The sequence below is a fragment of the Chiloscyllium punctatum genome, chromosome 36 (assembly GCF_047496795.1).
Source record: "Chiloscyllium punctatum isolate Juve2018m chromosome 36, sChiPun1.3, whole genome shotgun sequence".
NCBI classification, from domain to species: Eukaryota; Metazoa; Chordata; class Chondrichthyes; order Orectolobiformes; family Hemiscylliidae; genus Chiloscyllium; species Chiloscyllium punctatum.
The window spans coordinates 67,341,300-67,355,871 of record NC_092774.1 but is presented as its reverse complement, the minus strand read 5'-3'; the positions used below and the strand labels follow the sequence as shown (position 1 = coordinate 67,355,871).

At 47.5% G+C, this 14,572-nt stretch overlaps 2 non-coding genes across 2 annotated transcripts; both read left to right on the top strand.

The window, feature by feature from the left end:
- The first annotated feature begins 7,536 nt into the window (after window positions 1–7,536).
- trnan-guu (transfer RNA asparagine (anticodon GUU)) lies at window positions 7,537–7,610 on the top strand. The gene has a single exon. It is a non-coding gene; the product is annotated as a tRNA-Asn (tRNA).
- Window positions 7,611–10,054: 2,444 nt separating this feature from the next.
- trnae-uuc (transfer RNA glutamic acid (anticodon UUC)) lies at window positions 10,055–10,126 on the top strand. The gene has a single exon. It is a non-coding gene; the product is annotated as a tRNA-Glu (tRNA).
- Window positions 10,127–14,572: the final 4,446 nt, after the last annotated feature.

Here is a 14,572-nt window from a genome sequence, read left to right as displayed (position 1 = left end):
CGAGCAGCAGCGCCCACTGGAAGCAAATTTGCAGGGGTGGGGGAGCACGACGGCATAAAACAAAAAAAATCCGACCGACTCTCCCTTTATAAGCAATGTCAGAATGTGCAGGGGTTCAGTCCTCGCAGTGGACAACAGCAGCTTCACCAGCAGAATCAGATTTTTGGGAGCACTGGTGTGCCCGCTGGTGCTTCTGCAAGGTGCAGAATGATGAGAACCTCCGCTTCCACTCGGGGCAGGTGAACGGCCTCTCCCCGGTCTGGCCCCACCTGTGCCTCAGCAGTTGGGAGGAATTGCTGAAGGCCTTCCCGCACTCTGGGCAGGGGAAGGGCCTCTCCCCCGTATGCACCCTAAGGTGGGATGCCTGAGTAAAGCCCTTCCCGCACTTGAGGCAGGAGAACGAGCTCTCCACGGTGTGGATCCGCTGTTGCCATAGCAGGGCAGAGGTATCGCTGAAGGCCTTCCGGTACTTGGAGCAGCCGAAGGGCTTCTCTGATATGTGGACCCGGCGGTGGGTCAGTAGGACGGAGGAATAGCTGAAGGCCTTCCCGCATTCGGGGCAGGAGAATGGCCTCTCGCCTGTGTGGACCCCCTGGTGCCTCTGCAGTACAGAGGAATTGCTGAAGGTCTTCCCGCACTCAGGGCAGGAGAACAGTCTCACTCCGGTGTTACTGCGCCCATGAGTCTCCAGGTCAGATGGGAAACGGAAGCCTTTCCCACAGTCGCCACAATTTCATGGTTTCTCCACGGGACGGGATTCCTTGGGTTTCTCCATGACCGAAGCTTCAGCTGCACACAAACGCGAGTACAGCACCTCTCTGCCGTGAATTCTCTATTCCCAGTCTGTATAACTTTTACTGGCTCCACAATCAGAGTGCTGCAACAGTCGGGTCTCTCATCCAGTCTCACTGATGCTGAAAACGGACTGAAAGAGGAACCAAAAAGCTTGGTTCCTTCTCACAGAATCAGAGTCGAAAATTGTTATAGTCCCGATGGATTCAGTGACTGCCAGACATTGACGTGAAATTGAGGACTGCAAATGCTGGAGAGTCAGAGTCAAAGCACAGCAGATCAGGCAGCATCTGAGGAGCAGCAGAGTCAATGTTTCAGGCAAAGTTCTTCATCTATTGATATTGAAACGTCCGTCTTCAGATCTTCAAATAATCTGTAAAAAGAGATGACAAAAGTCATTACTGTCAGTCCAGGTTAGAAATTCCAAACAAGTAATTCTACTTTCTGCAAAACATTCTATTCTTTTTCCACAAAATTGAAAGCACCATCCCACCCCCTCTCACCCCTCTATTCTCACTCCGCTCAAACTAATTCTCACGATACAGGACCTTACAGACACCGAAAAATGAAAACATCAAGACAGACACCTCTGAATTTTGGATACCTCCACCTGAAAGTTAGTATCTTTCATGACATCTAGGAGTGAGTAAGTCTGATTTTGGGAAGCACAAAAAAGTGTTAATTCAGAATGAACCTTCAATGCAGCTTCTTGAGAAACAACCAGACACGAAATGGTTAACATCTGGGGAGGTGGAAGTGGGGAGATGGAGGAAATGAGATATCAAGGCATTGACACCGACACCAGACAGAAGCTGAACATACAGGCATGGCAAACATTACGGGTAAGCCAGAGTCACAGAGATACACAGCACAGCACAGGTCCTTCAGTCCAACTCATCCGTGCCGACCAGATAGCCTAAATTAATCTCGTCTCATTTACCAGCACTTGGCCCATATCCCTCTGAACTCTTCCTATTCATATACCCATACAGATGCCTTTTAAATGTTATAATTGGACCAACATCCATCACTCCCTCCGGCAGATCATTCCTTACACTTGCCTCCCTCACCTCAAACATATTATCCTCCTGTTCTGGAGTTCTCCCATCCCAGGGAAATTACCTTGTCTATTTACCCTGTCTATGCCTCTCATGATTCTATAAACGTCTGTAAGATCACCCCTCAGCCTCTGGTATACCGGGGAAAACAGCTCAAGCAATGCACTGCGTTTCCTTTTAGCTTCACACTCACAGAACCTTACTCCCGTGTAAAACATTGTTTCCCTCCCCCACACTGACCATGGGAAAAGCCAAGAGTGCTGAGACTCTGGAGTTGGGGGAATGCCACGTAGAATTCCTGCAATGTGGAAACACGCCATTCAGCCCAACAAGTCCACACCGACCATCCAAAGCGTAACTCACATGGACACATTCCCCTATCCCATTCCACTACACTTCCTGCACACTATGGGCCCATTTAGTATGGCCACTTCTCCCGAAACTGCACACCTTTAGATGTTAGAGGAAACCAGAGCACCCGGGTGAAACCCAGCAGACCCGGCAGAGAGAATGTGCAAACTCCACACAGAGAGTCGCCCCAAGGCTGGAATCGAAAGTGGATCCCTGGCGCTGTAAGGCAGCAATGCGAACCACTGATTCATCGTGCTGCCCATGTGTGCAGAAAGAGGTGGGGCCTGGGAACTTTGTTAATTGTACCACACAGTGGATTGTTGTGAAAGGTTAAATCTCACGGGATCCAGGGAGAGCTAACCAACTGGGCACAAAATTTAGAAGCGCGTTGTTGGAGATGCTGGAATCCTTCCTGAAAACAACAAATGCTGGAGATCACAGTGGGTCAGGCAGCGCTGTGCTACTCTATGCCTGGACAGTGTGGACGTGGAGATGATGTTTCCACTCGGAGAAGGGTTGAGGATGCCAAGTCATTGAGGGCATTTAAGACAGAGATAGGTTCTTGATTAGTAAGGGGTCAAGGGTTATGAGGAGAGGGCAGCAGAATGGGATGGAGAAACGTATCAGCCATGATCGACTGGTGGAGCAGACTCGATGGGCCAAATGGCCTCATCCTACTCCTGTGTATTATGGTCTTAAAGCTGGGCAGATGACTTAAGGGGTTCTCACAAACTATTTCAGAATCCTGAAGAAGACTTGTTGGACTCGAAACTTTAACTCTGCTTTCTCTCCACAGATGCTTCCAGTCCTGCTGAGTTTTTCCCGTGTTCTCAGTTTTTGTTTCAGATTTCCAGCATCCACAGTTCTTTGTCTTATTTATCAAATTCATTTCTTGCCCTTCCCAAGTGTCTGGAACTTCATCTCCCTGATCTACAAACTGTTCACTTACCCTAGAAATGACCAAACCTCCTTATCAAAGAAGACCCCTTTGTGGCAAAATGATTGTTCAATTCTGTGACCAAAATTATTGCATTCGTAATTACTTACACCAGGGACTCACAATATCTTAGGCCAGAACACAGCTAGATTGTTTCAGACAGTACATTTATGTGATTTGATACAATTCCCTATTCGCGACATTACCAGCGTGTTGCAGGGAATGGCGGGTTTGAGTTAAGAAGAATCTGGGACATTTTTCCAATGGAGCCGAGGAAGTTGACAGTTAACCTTATAGAGATTTTTAAAATCAGAAAGGGTATAGATAAGGTGTCATTTCCAGGAGGCTCAGAATATTTTATTGCTCCAGAAGGTGTAAAAGGGGGTCAAAGCTTCAACAGAAATCGAGCAGAGCTGAGAACAGACAACATTTAACACTGTGGGAACAGGGAGACCAGAGGACAGAGAAATCAGGACCTGAAATCCGAGCTGACACCAGACTACCATGCTATCAGTGCTTTGATTAGCAGTGACCACCCTCTACCTTTACTGAGCCTCTCACTCGACTTGAATGCCACGTATCCCCTCGATATTCCGGATCCAATCCTTGTCATTCTGAAGCCATATCTCTGTAAGGAGTCTCAGATCATAATTGTTCTCTACAATGTGTGCAGTCAATTAATTCGCTTTTGTTACAATGCAGCACACATTCATATACTGAGCTTTTAGTCTTATTTTTTGTGATGGTTACAATCCAGTTTTGATTGCTAGTACATTTATTCTTCTTGTCCCTTTCTATCATTCTCTGGTGTTTGGTTTCCACATCACTGCATTGCTCACTGGCCTTGATTTGGATTGGCTATGCTAAATTGCCCAGTGTTTAGGGATGTGCAGGTTAGGTGGGTTGGCCATGGTAAACGCAGGGTTATCGTTTCAAAGTAATAGAAGGAGTAGGCCATTTGGCCCATTGACCCTGCTCCGCCATTCATTAAAATCATGGCGGATCGATCAATCGTCTCAGCTCCTCCAAGTTGCATCATCGCAACTACCCTTAATTGCCCTACCACGCAAAAGCCCATCCAACAGTGTCTTAATGAAGCTGCCTCTACTGCTTCCTTGAGCACAGAATTCCATTAATTGACCATTAACCACATTGGTACTGCCCTGAGTTGCCTCATCAAAATGCAACAGCTCATATTTGTCTAAATTAAACTCCATCCACTACTCCTTGGCCCACCGGCTCATCTGATCAATTATGATCAATTTGCCCCCCACCTTACACTATGGGCAATTGACCTGGCCTGCACATCGTTGGACTGTGGGAGGAAACCGGAGCACCCGGAGGGGACCCACGCAGACACGGGGAGAACGTGCAAACTCCACACAGTCAGTCGCCTGAGGCGAGAATTGAACCCGGGTCTCAGGTGCTGTGAGGCAGCAGTGCTAACCACTGTGCCACCGTGCCGCCCACAATTACAAATTGTAATATAAATTATAATTTATATTAAACTTTCTTTCCTACCTTATTCCCTAAAAGCTGAAAATCTCCATCCCACGCTTTCACCCTCCATTCTCACTTTGTTGAGTCTAATCACGGATGTCCTCATTCTGAAGGGTTTGGTTCATGCTGATTAACAGGCCCACATTCAAGGGGGATCTAACTGAACCGTACAGAACATTGAACGGCCTGAACAGAGTGGACATTGGGAAGATGTTTCATTGGGAGGAGAGACTAATACCCATGGGCATAGCCTAAGCATAAAGGGAGAATGGAGATTAGGAGCAATTTCTTTAGCCAGAGAGTGGTGAATCTATGGAATTCATTGTCACAGAAAACTGTGGAGGCCAGGTCACTGAGTATGTTGAACATTGAGATAGAGATGTACAGCACAGAAACAGACTGTTTGGTCCAACTTGTCCATGCCGACCAACTATCCCAACCCAATCTAGTCCCACCTGACAGCACACGGCCCCATATCCCTCCAAACCCTTCCTATTCAGACACCTACCCAAATGCATTTTAAATCTTGCAATCGTACTAGCTTTCACCACTTCCTCTGGCAGACCATTCAATAAACTTAAAAACCTCTGCGTGAAAAAGTTGCCCCTTCGGTCTCTTTTGTATCTTTCCCCTCTAACACGAAACCCATGCCTTCTCGGTCTGGACTCACCCACCCCCGGAAAAGACTTTGTCTATTAATCCTATCCATGCCCCTCATGATTTTATACATGTACAGTTACAACGTTTAAAAGATATTTGGATAAGTACATGAATACGAAACTTTCGAAGGTTTATGGGCCAAACACTGGGAGGTGGGCCGAGTTTAGTTTGAGAACATACTCAGCACGGACTAGTTGGATGAAGGGTCTGTTCAGTGCTGTCAGACTCTGTGAATGACCTGTACTGGTCTTAAAACCATTTTCTTACCTCCCCCGATAAGCATCCACTTCTTTGTTGTTCAAAACTCAGATGAACTTAGCCTTGAATATGTTCAATGACCCCACTTCTGAACTCAATTCCTCTTCGTAATATATCACTTGCCTCGCTCATTGCCTACTGCATCTGCCCGACAACTGGCATTGACTGGTGTGGAGGGACTCTGAGACACCTTAGTACATCCATACATCATTCCTGATGAAGGGCTTGTGCCCGAAACGTCCCCTGTCCTGCTCCTCAGATGCTGCCTGACCTGTTGTGCTTTTCCAGTGCCACATCTTTCGACTTTCACCTCCAGTCCTCACTTTCTCCACATTCCAATATATCACCATTTCAACAATGCACTGCTTTTTTTTTAAACAGCAAAGGCTATAATTTCACATTGCGTCACTGCACTTGCCATGTGTTTGCCAATTGAGACACAGACCTGGACCAACTTCGGGAAGAGGCAAAAGACTGAGTTCTGAACAAAAACCGTAGCACACTCAAAACGTCGGCTCTGTTTACCTTTCCACTGATTCTACTCGACCCGTTGGCTTTCTGCAGTATTCGCTGTGTTTGTTCTACACAAATGCTGCTTTCCATTAAAGAACTGCAATCCCTGTCCTCTGGTAACTGACCCTAGTCAGTGGCAATAGGTTCTTCTGATCATTAAGGTAAAAACGATGACTGCAGATGCTGAAAACCAAATACTGGATTAGTGGTGCTGGTAGAGCACAGCAGTTCAGGCAGCATCCAACGAGCAGCGAAATCGACGTTTCGGGCAAAAGCCCTTCATCAGGAATAAAGGCAGTGAGCCTGAAGCATGGAGAGATAAGCTAGAGGAGGGTGGGGATGGGGAGAGAGTAGCATAGAGTACAATGGGTGAGTGGGGGAGGAGATGAAGGTGATAGGTCAAGGAGGAGAGGGTGGAGTGGATAGGTGGAAAAGAAGATAGGCAGGTCGGACAAGTCAAGGAGACAGTAACTGAGCTGGAAGTTTGAAACTAGGCAAATGTGGCTGTGGTACCGAGTTTGTTTCATAACATGGTTGAAGAGCTTCAGAGCAGAGGAAATGACCTGGGAGTTGCAGTGGGAGAGGGACTCCCTGAGATTCTTGTAGAGAGAGGAGGAAAACTTCTTCAAGGCAGGCATCCTTGCAAGAGGATTCGCAGTAGGGTTAAAATCAACAAGGTAAAAACAATGACTGCAGATGCTGAAAACCAAACACTGGATTAGTGGTGCTGGAAGAGCACAGCAGTTCAGGCAGCATCCAACGAGCAGCGAAAACACCACGTCTTCTCCCAACATTGACAAAAACCCCTGGAAATCTCCAGTTAACCATCTTTGCTCCAAAGAGAGCATTCCCAAACTTGGGAATGTCTCCACAAAATGGAAATTGCTCATCCCTGAACATGATGCATGTGTTACAATGGGGAAGAGGTTTTGGCAAAATATTTTCAGTTAGCAGGTGGGAAAATGTTCAGGAAGTAAAACACAAATCCCAGTCTCCAGCTTTGTGAATCTTTAGAAACTCTTTGGGAAGTGGAATTCGAGGAGAATGAAGGATGAACTGTCCGACTGAGCAGAGACAGTCCAGACACCGTCCCCTTGTTTAAGAGGCTGATTGACTCTGATATTCTCCGGAGATGAACTGACCCGAGACATTGAAAGAATTCTCTGCACATCAGGAAGTCAAACCCATTCTCGGCTCGGGGCCAATGAGAAAATTCGGGAAGAGGCAAAATCACTGAAAGGCTTGGAGGGCGATGGCCCCGGTGTAGGAGAGCTCGTTCCGAGTGTCATGGATGTGCCTGCAGATGGTGGGATCAGACTGTCCCCATGTCTCCATAATGAATGTCCAAGGCTTTATTATGGAAAATTAAAACTGATAGAAGATAATGGTAATTTTGGGCGAGGCGGGTTGAATTATGAATTGAATAGTAGGTTTCTCAAAGACACTTTGCCGGTCGCGCTGGGACTTGTCTCTGTGGCGCAATTGGTCAGCGCGTTCGGCTGTTAACCGAAAAGTTGGTGGTTCGAGACCACCCAGGGACGGAGTGCTTCTTGTTCTCGCTCCTACCGCTTTCTTGGCTGCGAATGTGCACGTTTTTCATGGTTTCAGGAAAATGTTTCCCAAACGGAAATCTTTTCCACTGAGGCAGCACAAAGGGGTTTCTGAATTTATTGAATTTCTAACGTAAGGGACTGCGGATGCTGAGAATCCGAGACAGAAAGCGAAACTGCTGGAAAAACTCAGCAGGTTTGGCTGTACTTGGATGAGGTAAAAAACGAGTTCTGAAATATTGTCTCTGATTCTCTTTCCACAGATGCTGCCTGACCTGCTGAGTTGCTCCTGCAATTTCTGTTTTTGACTGAACGTCCATTTCATCTTTCGGGATGAAACACCCAGACTCGCCATTTGCAGATATTTAACCCTTTCGAAACCTGTGAAGTGATTGGATTCAAACAAACTCAGCAATGATTTACTCTTTCGCAGCTCCACAGGCAGATAGACCTGGGAAATGAAGCTGTCAGTGTGGTTCTGTATTGATGGGCCGAGTGGTGAATGCGATGGACATGAAATCCATTGCGGTTCCCACACGCAGGTGTGAACCCTGCCGACTACAGTTGAGAAACGACATCAAAAGAAAAGGGAGATTGCTCCACGGTTTTTTTTTAAATGCAATCAGTGGACGGGTTGAAATATTTCAATCACATTGGCACTGGTCGGGAATCTGTAGCCCACTGCCTGTCAGGGTGGAACAAGCAGATACCCACAGAGCTGATATTGAGGCGATGAGCCAAGAGTTTGGAAATGAGACTAGAACAGTGAGGGGCGTGAAGTCGTGATCGAAGTTAAGCAGGCACCTGAGGATAAAGGTGTTTTATTTACCAGTGAAAGATACTGCTTCACAAAGTTGGGACTATGGAAGGGAAGCAGTGACGGTGATTATCTTTGGCTGTTCCTCTTGTGAATGTTCCCATTGCTGCGCATGTCCGTGTTAACGTCAGAACTCTGCAGCATGGTGGCGTTAGATACGCACAGTGCCAGGGGCGCAATGGATGACGCATCTGACTCCACCTACCTGTTTGAAATGCAGCTCACAGCTTCTTCACACACCCCAATTAATCTTTCTCATTGTCCTGAAGCCGGCACACGGTTTGAATTCCCGATCTGCAGGAACGAGACTCTTTTCAATGTCTCGCGTCAGGAAATATGCCTGAGAACATCAGAGTCAAGTCATAGCGCTGTCAGAGGAGGAGAAGCTGAAATAGCCCCACACGCTGCTCACGGGCACATTTCACTTTCCCCAACACACCGCCCCAACCAATGCGGCTCCTGGGAGTGGAAAGGAAACAAACACCAAAACCCAGTCTCAGCTTTGTAAATCTTCAGGAAATAAGAAAACTGATGTCCAGTCAGTGCCGACTCGTTTTGGCTGAAAAAAATCTTCCTTATCTCATCCCAGCATTTCTTGCCAGAGACACCTGTGTGGCAGAGTTCATGTATATATTTCCTTGTATGGTATTTTGTAAATAACATTCGTTTGCTGGTTGTTTGTATCGGGTATTTCAGGTTCATTAGCCGCTGTTTAAGTGTGTTGGTAGGTTTGTAGGCTACCATGATGCTGAGAGGTTTGATTTGTCTGGACATCATTTCCCAGATGTCTTTAATGTAAAGTAATGTGCTAGGGTTTCTGTGGACGTTGTGTCTACTTGTGTCTGTTTGTTGATGTGAAATCGGCACACTGGGTTTATTGGGTAGGCAAAAGTGAGGACTGTAGATGCTGCAAACCAGAGTTTAGATCAGAGTGGTGCTGGAAAAGCACAGCAGGTCAGACAACTTCCGAGGAGCAGGAAAATCGACGTTTCGGGCAAAAGCCCTTCATCAGGAATAGAAGCAGGACGCTTCCAGGGGTGGCGAGATAAATTGGGGGGTGCTGAGCCAAAGGTAGCAAAGAGTACAATAGGTGAATGGGGTTGGGGACGTAGGTGACAGGTCAGAGAGGAGGGTGGAGCGGATAGGTGGGAAGGGAGATTGACAGGTCATGAGGACAGTGCTCAGATGGAAGGTTGGAACTCAGCTAAGGTGGGGGGAGTGGAAATGAGGAAACTGGTGCAGTCCACATCGATGTCCTGGGGTTGAACGTATCCGAGGCAGAAGTTGGGGCGTTCTTCCCCCAGACATCGGGTGGGGAGGGAGGTGCGATGGAGGAGGCCCAGGTCCTGCATGTCCCTGGCAGAGTGGGAGGGGAGGTTGAAATGTTGGGCAACAGGGCGATGGGGTTGATTATTGCGGGTGTCCTGGAGATGTTCCCTCAAACGCTTTGACTTGATTCTGCGACGGGGCTCCAACCTCCCCAATGTAGAGGAGACCGCATCGGGAGCAATGGATACAAGAAACAACTTTGGTGGAAGCCTTCGAACTCCCGTGACCCGGGTTCGATTTCCGGGCAGGGAAGCAATTTTCAGTAGAGCTGTCAAACCTCACTGCTATCTCCCTGGTGGTCTAGTGGTTAGGATTCGGCACTTTCACCGCCGCGGCCCGGGATCGATTCCCGGTTAGGGAAGCAATTTGCAGTGTATTTTGTGGGCTGCCCATTCTCCTTAAATGCGCTGTAGAGTTACTTTTTGGTCTTCGTCGTCACTGGGTGCTGCACTGTGTTGTGGTTCGTTGGAATAGTACCCTCGTTCAGATTTGTTTGTAGGTGTAGGGATGATTACTTCTGTAGCTAAGTACTTGGTTCGTGTGTGTTGCTTTCCTGCAGAGGCTGTTTTGAATTTATCATTGACTGTTCGGTCTACTGTGACATCCAGAAATGGCATTTTGTTGTTGTTCTCCTCTTTTGTGAATTTTATGCCAGGAAGGAGATTGTTGATGGTGTTGTACGTTTCCTCTAATTTGTTTCATTTTTTGATGACAGAAGTGTTTCATGGGCGTTTCGTTGATTTGTTTGTAGGGCTTGTTACTGAATATGAAGTGGGTGGTAAGGCACAGTTCCACGAGGTTGACAGTGTTATCTTTGCTGCTGAAGTTGGTTCTGTGTTTTTGTCTTTAGTTCTTCGAGTAGTGTCTTCAGTTTTCTTTGGCGACGTTGATGTTAATGGTTGTGAACAGGGCTGTTATGTCAAAGGACAACATTATTCCATCCTCTTCTATCTTAGTGTCTTTGGTGTTCGGGAATTCTTGGATGGAGTAAATGGAGTGGAGTGAATCTTCGACTTGGTGTTTTAGTCCTCAGTGGAGGCCTTTGACTAGTCTGTATATTGGTGTTCCAAGTAGTGAGACGATGGCCTGAGGGGGGCTCCTAGTTTGAAAAAGAGGAGAACAACAATAAACTGCATTCTTAGATGTCACAGTAGAGCGAACAGTCAATGGGGAACTTCAAACTAGCATCTACAGAAAACCAACACTCACAAACCAAATACTTAACCACAGAAGCAATCATCCCAACACCCACAAACGAAGCTGCATCAGGACATTATTTCAACGAGCCACTGACTAGTCGGTATATTGGTGTACCAAGTGGTGAGACTTTGGGTCTGATGGGGGCTCCTGGTTTGAATTGGAGGAGAAAATTCACACAGTGCCATTTCTAGATGTCACAGTAGAGCGAACAGTCAATGGGGAACTTCAAACTAGCGTCGACAGAAAAACAACACACACAAATACTTCACCACGGAAGCAATCATCCCAACACCCACAAACGAAGATTCAACAGGACATTATTTCAACGAGTCGGTCCACACTGCAGCACAGAGAAACTACGAAGACCACAAGAGAAATACGTATATAATATATTTAAGGAGAACCCGTCCCCAATAAACCCATTCCGCCGATTTCTCAGTGATGCTTCCAAGCTCACTCTCAAAAATTCGGTTTGTCCCTTCATTCTTTCCTGTTTGTTTTTTGTGGGTTTTGAAAGCGTTCCCAAAGCGTTCCCAATCCTCTGACTGAGTATTGGAGTTGGGAAGGTAAAAACAATGACTGCAGATGCTGGAAACCAGATTCTGGATTAGTGGTGCTGGAAGAGCACAGCAGTTCAGGCAGCATCCAAGTAGCTTCGAAATCGACGTTTCGGGCAAAAGCCCTTCGTCAGGAATAAAGGCAGTGAGCCTGAAGCATGGAGAGATAAGCTTATCTCTCCATGCTTCAGGCTCACTGCCTTTGTTCCTGACGAAGGACTTTTGCCCGAAACGTCGATTTCGAAGCTGCTTGGATGCTGCCTGAATTGGAGTTGCGAAGTTATGTTGTGGCTGTACAGGACATTGGTGAGACCACTTTTAGAATATTGTGTGCAATTCTGGTGTCCCTCCAATGAGAAGGATATTGTGAAATTTGAAAGGGTTCTGAAGCACCAATGGGTCCACAGAGGGGAAGAGGCCCTTCTGCTGCCCTGAGTGTGGGAAGGCCTTCAGTGATTCCTCTGCCCTGCTGACGGACCAGTTGCTCCACACCGGGGAAGGCTGTTCTCCGGCCTCAAGTGCGAGATGGCCTTCAGCAGTTCTTCCCACCTGTTGAGACACCAGTGGGTCCACACTGAGAGGCCGTTCTTCTGCCCCAACTGCAGGAGGGGCATTGCTCTTTCCTCTGACGTACTGGCCCATTGGTGTGTCCAAATGGTAGAGAGGTCGTTCAGTTGCCCTATGTGCAGGAAGGCCTTCAGCAATTCCTCGGCCCTGCTGAGGCACCAGTCTATCCACACCGGGGAGAAGCCGTTCTCCTGCCCCGAATGTGGGAAGGTCTTTACCCACTCCTCCACACTGCTGAATCACCAGCTGGACCACACGGTGGTTTGGGGGGGGGGGGGGAGAGTGGCGGAGGAGGGGAGGCCATTCTGCTGCCCTAAGTGTGGGAAAGTCTTCAGCAATTCCTCCGCCCTGCTGAAGCACCAGTGTGTCCACCCTGGGGAGAGACCCTTCAGCTGGCCCGAATGTGGGAAGAGGGTCATGTTTTCCTGCAACTTGCGGAAGTACTAGCGGGGGCACCAGCGCTCCCAGCAATCGGATGCCACCAGTGACGCTGCCTTCGGTCACCCCCCAGGACTGAATCTGCTGCCAATTCTGACAGTGGGTGCAGTGGGATAGTAGGTGAGCTGTTATTGTTTTCTGCTGGAATGCAATTGCCTCCCCTACGCCACACAAACCCAACCCCAAGGTAGCTCAGGGTTAGCACTGCTGCCTCATGGCACCAGGAACTCAAGAATAATTCCACCCTTGGGGGTCTGTGTGCAATTTATGGAGGGTTGGAAAATGGATCTGAGTGGATTAGTCTTCGGAAGATCAGTGCAGATGTGTTCGGCTGAAGGACCTGTTTTTCCACATTGTGGGGGTGCTATGATTCTATGAGCTTTGCCTTCAGTGGACACTGTTGCTCATTGAGCCCGGGACTGCACATTGCCAATGAAATGATCCAGAGAAACCTAAGACCGCAAGACCATCGGAGAAGAAGTTTGGCCTTCTCTGCCATTCGTTAGTAACAAAAGTATTGGATGAGATTAGCTACAGTGTGGAAAACGGCCGTTTGTCCCAACAAGTCCACACCGGCCCTCCGAAGTGTAACCCATCCAGACCCATTTCCCTCTGACTAATGTACCTAACTCTATGGGCAATTAAGCATGGCCAATCCACAAGACCTGCACATCTTTGGTTTATGGAAGAAAACAGGACCACCCAGAGAAAACCCACGCAGACATTGGGAGAATGTGCACACTCCTCACAGACTGCCACCCAAGGCTGGAATAAAACCTGGCTCCCTGGCACTGTGAGGCTGCAGGTGTAACCACTGAGCCACTACATATTGCAACCAGAGTTTGGCAAGCCGGGGGTTGGGTGAATACAGCAAGCCAGGCAGCACCAGGATGTGGAGTAGTCAGCGTTTTGGGTATTAACCCTTCTTCATTACTGTAAGAGTGACTTATCTATGAGAAACGATTTACATGAATGTTGCTGGGGGTTGGAGGGTTTGAGCTGCAGGGAGCGGCTGAATAACGTGGGGTTGTTTTCACTGGAGCATCGGAAGCAGAGAAGTGACCTAATAGCGGTTACAAAATCATGAGGGGCATGGACAGGTTAATAGACAAGGTCTTTTCCCTGGGCTGGGGGAGTCCAGAACTCGAGGGCATAGGTTTAGGGTGAGAGGCGAAATATATTAAAAGGGACGACATCTTCATGCAGAGGGTGGTACTTATATGAAATGAGCTGCCAGAGTATGTGGGTCAGGTGTTGTCAAATGGGAGTAGATTAATTTCGGATATCAGGTCAGCATGGACAAGTTGGACCGAAGGGTCTGTTTCCATGCTGTACGTGTCTCTGACTACTGGTGCTGATGTAAGTTTAAAATAGAGTCCAAGTAACTTTGAATAGTTCAATCTTGTTGAGCTCACCTCCTGAAAAGTTTCAGATGAATCCCTCTGAGAGATACTGTTTAAACATGCTGAGTTGGACAAAGTATCCCATCAAGTTCAACACAAACCCAGAGTTGAAGAAGTCAGAAGTCAGAACACCAAGGGGACCAAAACTGATCACGATATTCCAGGTACAGCCTCATCAACGTCCTGTATAACTACAACATAACTTGCCAACATCTATACTCAATTCCCTAACTGATGAAGGCCAGTGTGCTGAAACCTTTCTTCACTGCCTTGTGTACCGATGTAATCAGAGATATAGGACCTACTTTAAACTGATGCAGAATCCAGCTGCTGAGAGCCCAGAAGCAGAGTAGTGCTGAGTGAGTGTGCTGGGCTTTAGATTTTGATACCACCTCCCCACACCTCTAGAGACCTCAGGTCTGTAGCTTGCCTTCTTATCTTTGAGGGTTTTCCACCTGTTTGAAACAGCCTGTCCTGCAATTAACCCCTTTATGCCAAGGCCTTCCTTCTACAGGCAGAATTAATTGTCCTTTTGTCACACAGTTATTAAACACCATTATCTCATCTGTCCAAAGGAACTGCTCATTGTTTTGCCTCCTCTTTCCCAGCGATAGTTAATGTATGTTATTTGTTAACTCCCTT